We start from the raw sequence: 10,715 nt of genomic DNA on the forward strand, positions 1-10,715 counted from the left end.
CCCAGGGATGGAAATTATGATCCAAGTCAGACCTACAACCAAATGGCCTCAGAAGATCAAAGACTGTTTTCTCCTGAAGGGGGGGTTGAGATTGTAGCTGCATTCCTGACACCTCTCACATATGCAACTATAGGAAGCAACACACTTCAGCAAATGACTTATCTTCACTGTAATAAAAATATAAATTCCTTCAGTTTTTGCAAAAATGCAAATGAATACCGTATTTTCCGGACTATAAGTCGCTGCGGAGTATAAGTCGCACCAGCCCAAAAATGCATTATAAAGTAGAAAAAAACACAGATAAGTCGCACTGGACTATAAGTCGCATTTTGACGGGAAATTTATTTGACAAAATCTGAGACCAAGATATAATAACTTGCACAAACTCATATGACACAATCATAGCAGACTGTTTATCTCATAATTTCACAGTAATTCTCTCTCATACTTATTTATTTATTTATTCCTTTCATGTAGCATCATTGGCCAACTAATACTCTGTTTTCATCCTTTATTTTTAGAAACAGTTGTCATTTTTATTGCATTTCTGAATCTATGAAATCATTGGAAAATAGAATATTGTGTTTTTAGCCTTCAAGATCTTACTGTAAAAAAAAGGTTTGCTGATTCTCTGAGTCACTTAACATACTCTTAACACTTAACATACCTCATCCATCAAATTTAGCCAGGAACATCATCTCTATTCCTCACAAATGAAAATAACAGGAGGGTTAACAATGTATTTATTTCAATTTATTTCTAATATAAGTCGCTGCGGAGTATAAGTCGCACCTCTTGCCAAACTATGAAAAAAAGGCGACTTATAGTCCGGAAAATACGGTATTTTCTCTTTACAGGTTCACTGAGAGGTCTGTATTCCAAAATTTTCCTGTGGGCCACCACTGTTTCCTCCACAGGTTTGCCCATTTCTTTCCCCCACGGACAGCCCGTATCCACCTTTAAGAGCAATTGTGACTAAGGCCTCTGCTAGTTTTTCTATGCTTGTCTTAGCTTGCTATTAGGGTTGTAACAATTCATTTTTACAACAATTTGATTCATATCATTATTTGTGGTTGTTATTAATAGCCGATACTTGTTCCTTTTGATTCAATCCAATTCCTTGACCTAAATGGATCCAGAACATCTTTAGTCAAAACCTCAACCAGAGTGACTCAGAGAGAAATACCTGGTACTGAAGAGTTCAGCTGAAGTTTTCCAGATTCCTTCTTGCAAGTTAATCAATTGTAAATTAAACGTGTCCAAACAAACAAGTAAACTAGAATGAATGTCAAATCCATTCACATTTTAGTTTCCTAAAGTTCACAGCTGTTGTTTTTCCACATCCAAAGAACCCAAAGGGAACATTACTAGAACATTCTAGACACTGGATGGTCACATGACTTTGCTAAATTTAAAGTGTTTCCACACATTGGACTGGAATGATGGACTGATCAGTTTTTGCTGCATCACATATGTGTTGTCTTGTCCGCTGTGAACCACTTGGTCATTTCTATGCTATAGTAAAATAAACCTACCGTGTCTCAATACAAATAGTGTTTTCCGAGATCGATATAATCGATTTATTTCACTTTGAAACTATTTTAAAAAGGCATAGTTCAGTTCGATTAACAACTTGCATCAGACATGTTGATCTGGTTGGATCATAGGAACACAAATCCATTCATCAGCTCAGTCGATTAATCGTTACACCCCTACTTGACATGATTTCACAATTGAATCTTAGCTGAGACACAACAGGTAAGCAAGACCATAGCATGAAATTGAGGTAGTTTAGTCTGAAATAACAAATTATTGGTATTTCTGAAGCCAAAGAGTTCAAGGAAAAAATGTTTTGATGGTAGCAAATTTATCAGTTATAAAAGCATAGATGCACAAACAGTTCTTGAAGACTAGTCAGAAATCCTTCCTAAATAGAGAAAAAACCAGCAGGACGTAGCCATGGTTCACATCACAACTGTATCCACATTAATGCTAGAAAGCTGAAAAGAGTTTCCCGCCTACCAGGGGCCTCATTTATAAACGTTGCGTACGCACAAAAGAAGGCGTACGCCACTCTCTACGCAATAGTTAAGATTTATAAAAAGCAAACTTGACGGGAAAATGTGCGGTCCTCCACGCAAGCTCTGACCCAGGCGTACGCACAAAAACGGGTGAAATGAGAAACGGCGACACCGTCGGCAGATGGAAGAAACACGTGAAAGTGACAGTGTGTGCCAAATCGTGCTGGCATGTGCTGTGCTACACAATGTGGCACAGCTTAAAAACGTGCCTCTACCCCCTGGCGCTGATTGCTGTGTTGGCCCCGACCCTGAACCCCATCCCCACGCATTTGAGCCATTTGCTGCTGCTGTGCGCCAGCGTTTGGAAGTGATGCGTCGCTTGTAAAGAAAAAGAGGTGTGGAAAATATTATTTATTTAAGAATTCCCTCATCGTGCAGTTTATTTCAGTCAGGGCGATCTTGATTTCGCCCAACTCCTTGGCCACCTCTCTGATTGAACTACTGACTTCCCTCTGCATTTCAAGGACTGCATCGGTGAGGACGCGTCCACTGCTGGAGGGTTGAGAGCCGCGTGCCGTGGAGACGCTGGGGCCAGACGGCTGCTCAGCTGCAGCATCGTAACCACTGGCCCCGCTGGAACACCCAGCAACTAAAATAAAATTGTTCTATATTAATAATCTGTAATTGTGTAGCCTGCATACATGTGACTTGACTGCATTCATTTGAATTATTTCTCTTACCTGTGTCACCCTGACCCTGGCGCGTCGGCGTCCCCTCCGTCTCAGTCACCTGACTGAGACGGAGGAGGACGCCGATAAGGGGGACTTAATAGGGATTCCCCAATAATAGCGGTCAGTTTCTCATCAAGAGGGGTCAGCTCCGGTCCCCCCCCACCCCCACCCCCCCACGTGGCAGACACACTCTGCCGATGCATTAGTAATGCCCACACTGTGCCCTCCAAACAACATTTTTCTCCTCTTTTCCACCTCGCCAACGATAACTTCTACTTCACATCGAGTGAAGTTACGTTTTTTTGATTTCCCCTCTGTGTTTGCCATGATTTAGCAAGCCATGAATATTAATTTGTGGGCGTTTCATGGACTATTTATGGGCAACTATGGGCGTGTCATGTAGCCGCAAAAGCTGCGCTGCATTTAGAATCGGTTGTGATTTATAAAGGGAAAGATGCGTAGGATGTGCGTGGGCACGGTTTTATAAATCTGAATATTTCTGTGCGTACGCACGTCCTATGTTTCATCCGTACGCCACTTCTGACGCAAATCCTACGCAAAGTTTTATAAATGAGGCCCCTGGAGTTTCTAGGGAGGGCACTAGAATATGTCATGACTGAGAACTCCTTTGTTCTACTGGGACACCTTATCACCTACATAAAAAAAATACAGATTATTGGAACGGTGTAATTGGGAGGAATATCCTCCCTGATCTAAACCCAAGCTGTGTTTTATTGAACTACTGCATAAAGTTACAGCTTGTCCATATACTAAACATCGTGTTTGAACTCAACAGTGTCCACCAGAGCATTCTTTGAGGATTCTGAACCAGGGCACCCTGAAAATCCAGCTGTTCATAGCTGTGGCCGTATGGCCTTCGGTACTTGTTGGGGCAACCAGAAGGATGCCAAATAGCTAAAGGAGTTCTTCAAGATTTCCACTTGGCAGGCTTGTGGAGCCCCTGAGCCAGCTGTGAGGTGTTGGTAGTCCAAGGGGCATGGAGCCCAGGCAGCTGCAGAGGCTAAAACAGGTTTGAGAGGAGTTCCAGGACCTCTCGGAGAAGAACAACCAATCAGTCTTAAAGAAAATCTAGCAACCATTCAGCACCACGGGAGGGGTAAACATGTCTCTGCCAACACTCACTACGGTGAGGGTGGTCAGTCATTGCCCTCGATGTGGACGTTGTTGAAAGGTGGAAGAATACTTTGAGGATCTCATTTAATGTACGCCATATTGGCCAATTCTCCAGTTTTCCAATCAAACTCCCTTAATGTAAGTCCTGCATCTTCCTCCTCTCTTTCTTGCACCAAGTTCACATTTTACTGCCATTCGGTGGATCAACTGCACCAGTGGTGGTCATTGTCAACCTGGACAACAACCATTTTGGTCTGAAAGTTCTATTTTGGATAAGCAGAATGGATTTGGCTGTGGTATTAAATCAAATGCAATTTCTGACATAACTCTCTGTATTCACCTGGATGTGCTCACCTGTCCCTGAGAAAAACATCAGGAGGCTCATTTTCTGTCTGTCTCTGGGGGGTGGGGGGTGGGGGCCGGAGTATTGCATGGCCTCAGGCAGGCATCTGAACATCTGCATTGGTTGTTTTTATTTTTTCTGACCATGACCATGATCCCTCATCAAAAAATAGATGATTGCTTGACTGGCTGTTGAAACTGTGATTTCCAAAGTTTAAACATGTAAGAGTTTGGTGGTTAGGAATGTAATCTTCAGTAGCAGCAGGAATCAGGTGGGTAGACTAAGCTTGGATGTGTAGGAGTTTTTCTCTCCATAGCTTGCAGCTTCCTCTGCTGTGGCTGCACTCTACAACCACACAGACACTTCTAAAGTGGTTTACTCATACATGATGTCTCAGCTGAATCATTCTTAAAGGAGCCATGTCACTATTTTAAAAATCAGCCTTTTTGAGCAGCAAGTGGAGTCTAACTGTAAATGTTTGCAACACTTTGGGATCAACATTACACAAAGATCCATTAGGTTACTATAGCAACTAGAAAAAGAAAAGGAAAAGCATTCCACGAGCACATTTGAACATTTTATTAGATGTCACCTCTGACTAAAATGCAATTATTGTGTTGCCTTTGTGAGCACTGGGGTCTACAGAAAAACCTTCTTTCTCGATTTCTGTCCTTCTCTTCATTCAGGTACACAACTTTGTAGCAAATACTCTCCCTTCTCTCCACTTCCTGTTTTCATTTCAGTCTCTGTAGAACACGAGAGAAGGTAGAGGTTGTCTCTGCCTCTTCTTACTCTCTGTCTGCATTTTTCATTAAATTCAGTCTGGTGGTCTGACCTTGTCTGTCTGATTCTTGTCAAACAAGGGGACACACATGCTTACCATAAACCCATATGTTCGGGTTATACCCACATGTGCTGTTCGACTCTCACACACCAACCAACTAACCCCCCCAATGCTCTAACTCTCCTGCTAACTCAGGGAGCTAACCCACAAGATCATGAATGAATCCTGTCTAAAATATAAAGATGCATTTTTTAGCTCTTTGATGTCCTATGGAAAGACTTTACAGAAACTTACAGCAAGAAAACCTCAGCTGTTAATTAACCACATTTAACCGTATGTGCATTTAACGCAACTCCAGCGGGTTCTGAAGTGGGGAAAAAAACAGCCTTATTCCGTTATTTAACACTTTACCTTAGTAAAGCATTGCATGTTGGTGCAAAGACGATATGAAAAGCTGCTTTTGTCAGAATCAGCTCACTGTCGTCAATCGCGTAAACAGTGAGGGTTACCATATGTCTGAGAGCGTGTGTTATTTAGGTGTCGACCGCGACATCTCTGGTGTTGAGCTAAGGACACACTGGGCATGTGACATATCTGTTCTCACTGGACAAGCAGGGAGGGTCTTCTTCTTTTTCTAATGTATACCAGCACATGTCTCCCACCCACAGTGCAAAGAGGTTTGGTGCGAAATGTCAAAATGTTGTAAATCTGGTGAATCTTACTCCAAGCTTCTTCTTTTACAACTTGGGTTGTGTCAACTTGGGTCATCTGGACCCCATAAGATGGCACAAGGGTTAATCCTTTGAAGCTACGTTCACATCTCCCTCAACAACGCACGTTCAAGTCGCCATTTCCATTGAAATTTCTACAGAAGGGCCCATTTCAGGCTTCCGTGTTCCAAAATCTCACATTCACAAGTAGCTATGCAAGTTTTTACAACTATTTTTAGGGTCTAAGTACAAAATGCACGGCCACTGAACGTGTGTGTAACCCTTGTGCTATCCTATGGGGTCCAGATGACCCAATCCTCACATTGAGGTGTTCTCCCTACCATGACAAAGGTGGATAAAGGTGGAAAGATTTCATGTAATCCATGGACACCAGTGAAGATCACAAATCATTGAAGACAAAAAGGTTCAGAGCACTGTCTAGTGGGTCTAGATGACCCATCTCCCAATGGTAAAGTGCCTAGGATAGCACAAGGGTTGTGAGTGTTAGTTTCCCTCTTCAACCCACTTAACCGTAATCAACCGAAAATAGCTGCTTTCAGCAAAAGCTGGTTTTGACTTCACTACAATGTCATAAATATGTTGATCAAAATCAAAAACCTAAAATTTGTCCCAGAATAATAAAAAAAGGGACTTCGTGTCTCAGCTCATCCTTAACCGTCCTAAAAAAAAAGACATCATGGCACATTTGGAAAGTGGTGTAGTCCCATCTCATTCATGAGTCACAAAGGTCACATTTAAATTCTCCCTCTGTAAATTACAGATGCTTTGTATACGGTTCAGCTTTGAAGACCGTTCTTTCTTCTTCCTTCAATCATTATCTTGTGTCACAGAAATGAAAGGCAGCTGATACTGCTGAGTGACACAATGGTGGAGGGTAAATAACGAAATAAATTGAAATTGCACGTTCTATGACAAGGACGATGTCTTCCATGAAATTAGTGTTTAAACACATTTTCTCAGGCAGGAAAGTTTAGGGACCTTTATTCCAATGAAAACTTAAAGAGCACAGATGAAAAATGTTCATGTGTCACGCATAAGCTGCATGAAGTGTCCCACAGCAGCGAGAGAGGAGGCCATGAATTAAAGATGTTCAGTCACGACAAAGAGCTCTCCATTATTAAAGTGAGTTTCAAGGAACACGGCAACTAAAAGTGTTTGCATGTTTGTGCGCATGTGCATGCCAGAGGTCACTGTTATTTAAGCCCGTGCCCCAAGACTGCGTCTCTTCTGCTCAGACGAAATGAGGTGGATAAAAAAAATAAATAAAAACGTGCATTACTCATTACAGCTAGTTTATCATCTTAAAGGGGTCAGAGCTAGACTGAAAATATTCTGAAGAAGCAAAAGTTAAGATAAAAAGTACAATTTCAGAAACTACATAATGTAAGAGAAATAATGGACCCTTATTATGTAAAAATACCTGGAAAAAAAAACTGTCCAAGTTAAAAACGTGAAAAACCTGTCATACAACAGGAAAGGTAAATTAAGCCAGCAATATCATTTATGTTTACTGCTACACAAAATCTATTTGACACAAAATGCATGAAAACTAAAAAAAAAAAGTTTGTTCTTTCAACCATGTTTATTGGATTAATTTCAATTTCTGCAAAAGAACAACAAATTCAAGAAAAGAAATGGCTTACACCTTCTCTCCGGCTATTTTGATCAGTTTTTCTATAACTATAACTAAATAGGACAACTTCTATCAGTGGTTTGTAAGCTGAACATCAATGAAGCCTCTCACCCCAAAAGTCAATTACCCACACTCTAACAAATGATTCATGGGGTTAGTATGTAGAACTTAAAAAAACCAAAATTTTAAGCACAAATATTTAAGTTTGCTCGATAAAGTTATAATAGTAAGTTGTTAACTTATTTAAAGAAGTGAGTTGAACTCAAATTGTATTAAAGTGGTCAGAACTTAATATATTGCACATTTTTAACCATCAATTTTGTGTTCACTCAACAACAACAAAATATTAAGTTGGTGAAACTTGATTTTATGTTGAGCATTCTTAAAAAGCTAGTGCAACAACACCGGAAAGACAGGCCACGCCTTCGAGGAGAAACAGAGCAAGCACGAAGCAGCTCAATGAAGGACTGTCCTCTCTGGTAAGTTCTCATTTTTAAAATTTGTTTTTGGCCAATCTAATTCAAATAAAATATTATCTTTCAACTGTGTCACGAGAGGTGCAGGAAGAAAACACCTAACTACAGCTGCCATGATGTTGTTTTCTTGCTAACGTCGACTTTTAGCTAGCAACTGAATTCATAGGGTGCTGGGGGGGGGGCTATGTTATATTTTAACAAGACTAGAACCAAGTATTCGGTGTCATTTTGGTCTCAAGTTCAACTGAATAAACGGCAAGAATAAACTGCCTTCTCGCAGAGTTTTTCTGACATGTTGTCTCACTGTTGCAAACACACAACGTTAGCATTTGAATATTCCTGGCGGGAGAAACACTAACGGCTTTGTCTGCGTCAGGTGTCGCAAATACAGCTCGGTGGGGTTATTTATCCAGTTCTGGTGTTATTTGCCTGTAAGAGAGAGACATTTTGTAAGTTTGAATGTTTTACTTCACTCTGTTAATTAGTTTCCTCTTAAGATTAACTGCATAATGAGTCATATCTGGAACATTGCTTTTCTGTAGGTTAAATATTTACAGTTTATTTGTTCTCCAACTAAGGCAGCTATATCAGTGATACATTATACATTTTTAGCAGATAGAAAACGTTTATCGAGAAAGTCCAGCTCCTCCCTTATCCGCACCTTTCCTGCAAACCCTAATTTTATCTTAAAACATAGACGAATATATTTGGCAAGAAAGTTTACTCACTTGAAAAAAGGAAAAATAAGGAAGGATCATTCTTGAACAGTTGGAAAATTGTTGTTCTGTTTTTACTCTTCACCCCAGCTTTAGTTGGAAATACATTTTTTACCTTATAGTTTAGCATTTAAAAAGCTGCTCCAAGTTTTATTTTAAGGTTTTTTTTTTGTTCCTTTGTAAGCCAGTTTACAAAAATAAAAACGGTTAACATTTTATTTAAACAGTTTTCTTATAGTTTTTCAGGTATAACCTGTAAATCCCAATTATCAACAGTGATGTTTATGTAAATTAATTTAAGAATTAGAACCACCAGTCAGTAATGTCAGAGACATATGGCATGCTCTTTTTAGTGCTGCTCATGGAAATATTTTACTTAAAGCATTTACTGTGTAGATGAATGTACAAAAGTGAATTGTAACTTTTCATGTTTTACTTATTTCTAAACAGATTAATGAAGGATTTAAACGCATCACCACTATGGGGGCAACATCCATGACAAAAGTAGACCATTACTCTTCAAAAATAATGTCCCTGGTTTCCACAAGAGGAGGAGCCACAAAAATGGACTTTCAGCATATTAAGACTATGGTGGAAGAGGTAAAAACATGTTAGTTGCCACTTGACACTGTAAGTTTTAATCAGTTCATACACATTAAGTCTTCCTCTTCTCTCTACAGGATCATTCCATTGAAAGGAAAAGGGGGACTGCTATTCATTCCTTGGTTGTCTACCTAAATGAAAAGGAAGAAGATCTTTTCAAAGAACTGGTGGTAGGTAGAAGACTTATAAGACACTTGATCCCTTTTTCTTTGGACTTCAAACATTGTTTTTATTTTAAAATTATTTTTAGGATGAAGATGCTGATATCACCAGGGAAGTCTTGAAAATTTCCATCGCAAGAGGGATTACACCAATTCATGCAGGAGTGGTGATCGAGGAAACAGAAGTCCTTGGAGACCTGGATGTACCCAGAGCCTGTGCCTTGCTTATTGGACTGATATATGCCCTGAACATCAGTAAATCTAAAAGTCTAAAGAACACCTTGCAGGTCTTTCAGAAAGTTTTCTTTGAGCTTAATGCCCTGAAAGGGTGAAGAACTACTTCTACTACTACTACTACTACTAAGTGTTCTAAAACAGTGGTGTCAAACTTCATGCCCGGAGGGCCGACGTCCTGCTGGTTTTCCAGATCTTTCTGCATCATTTTCACCTAGTCTGGTGTGTCCAGCAAGAATGAGAAAAAAAGAGGACATTTGGAGGAAGTGAGAGCCTCAGTTTCTTTGTTTCCACCAACATCCTCTTTTCTGCCTCTGATTGGCTGAACACACGTGACCAGGTGATTAAAAGGAAGTACAACAAGGAAACCTGGAAAACCAGCAGGGCATCAGCCCTTTTGCCTGGAATATTTACACCTGTGCTTTGAAATCTGTTATTGTGCTGTTAATTTTTTGTTGCCGATGTGCATGTAGCAGCTACACCTTTAAGCAGTTTCAATTGTAAGCCTAACAAAAATGTTTTATGTTTGACTTTTGAAGGTTTTATTTGTCACAGAAGTATTTCTTTTACTTTGTACAAAATGCAGGAGATTAAATATTGTTAGTCACTACCAATCTTTACATTCTTTTGAATCTTTAATTTTTGAGAAGCAACGAGAAATGAGTATTAAAGGCGGATTATCGTTTCTTAATTTTGTGAAGTATTGGATGGTGTATGTTTGAAAAATACTGTTTCTTTTCATAATAAACAATTGAAGCAAAAACGAGAATGGTGGAGTTGTCTCAACTGATTGAATTAAGTTTAGAATGCTGAAAGAATTAAGGTAACAATTTGCATGGACTTTTTTGAGTAAAAGTAAAAGAAAACAAATAAGTTGAATTAGCTTAAATTCAATAACTTGCTAACTTAAATTCACCAGAAGCTTTTACTTAAAAATAAAAAATAATTTGTGTTTGTGGGACAAAATAAAATTGAGTTAATCAAACTCAAAAAGTCAAATTTAATTTACTCAATACTGACTAGAGTTGGGATAACTCAAAAAGATCAATGCAAATTGTTACCTCAATTTTTTTAAGTTGGCCCAGTGTATTTTTCTTTAGAGTGCAGAAAAACCAAAGAAATTCTTAAAAATGCGAGTATTCTTCATC

The 10,715-nt window shown here is 39.4% G+C and overlaps 1 long non-coding RNA gene across 2 annotated transcripts; it reads left to right on the forward strand.

Moving 5' to 3' along the window:
* The first annotated feature begins 7,561 nt into the window (after positions 1-7,561).
* Positions 7,562-10,330, forward strand: LOC144988026 (uncharacterized). Of its 2 annotated transcripts, none has more exons than XR_013651708.1 (4): positions 7,562-7,856; positions 9,020-9,169; positions 9,250-9,342; positions 9,423-10,330. It is a non-coding gene; the product is annotated as an uncharacterized LOC144988026 (long non-coding RNA). The 2 variants fall into 2 exon arrangements; XR_013651709.1 differs by lacking the exon at positions 7,562-7,856 and adding an exon at positions 7,897-8,302.
* Positions 10,331-10,715: the final 385 nt, after the last annotated feature.

Source organism: Oryzias latipes, chromosome 19 (assembly GCF_053564925.1).
Source record: "Oryzias latipes strain Hd-rR chromosome 19, Olatipes_Hd-rR_3.1".
Taxonomy (NCBI): Eukaryota; Metazoa; Chordata; class Actinopteri; order Beloniformes; family Adrianichthyidae; genus Oryzias; species Oryzias latipes.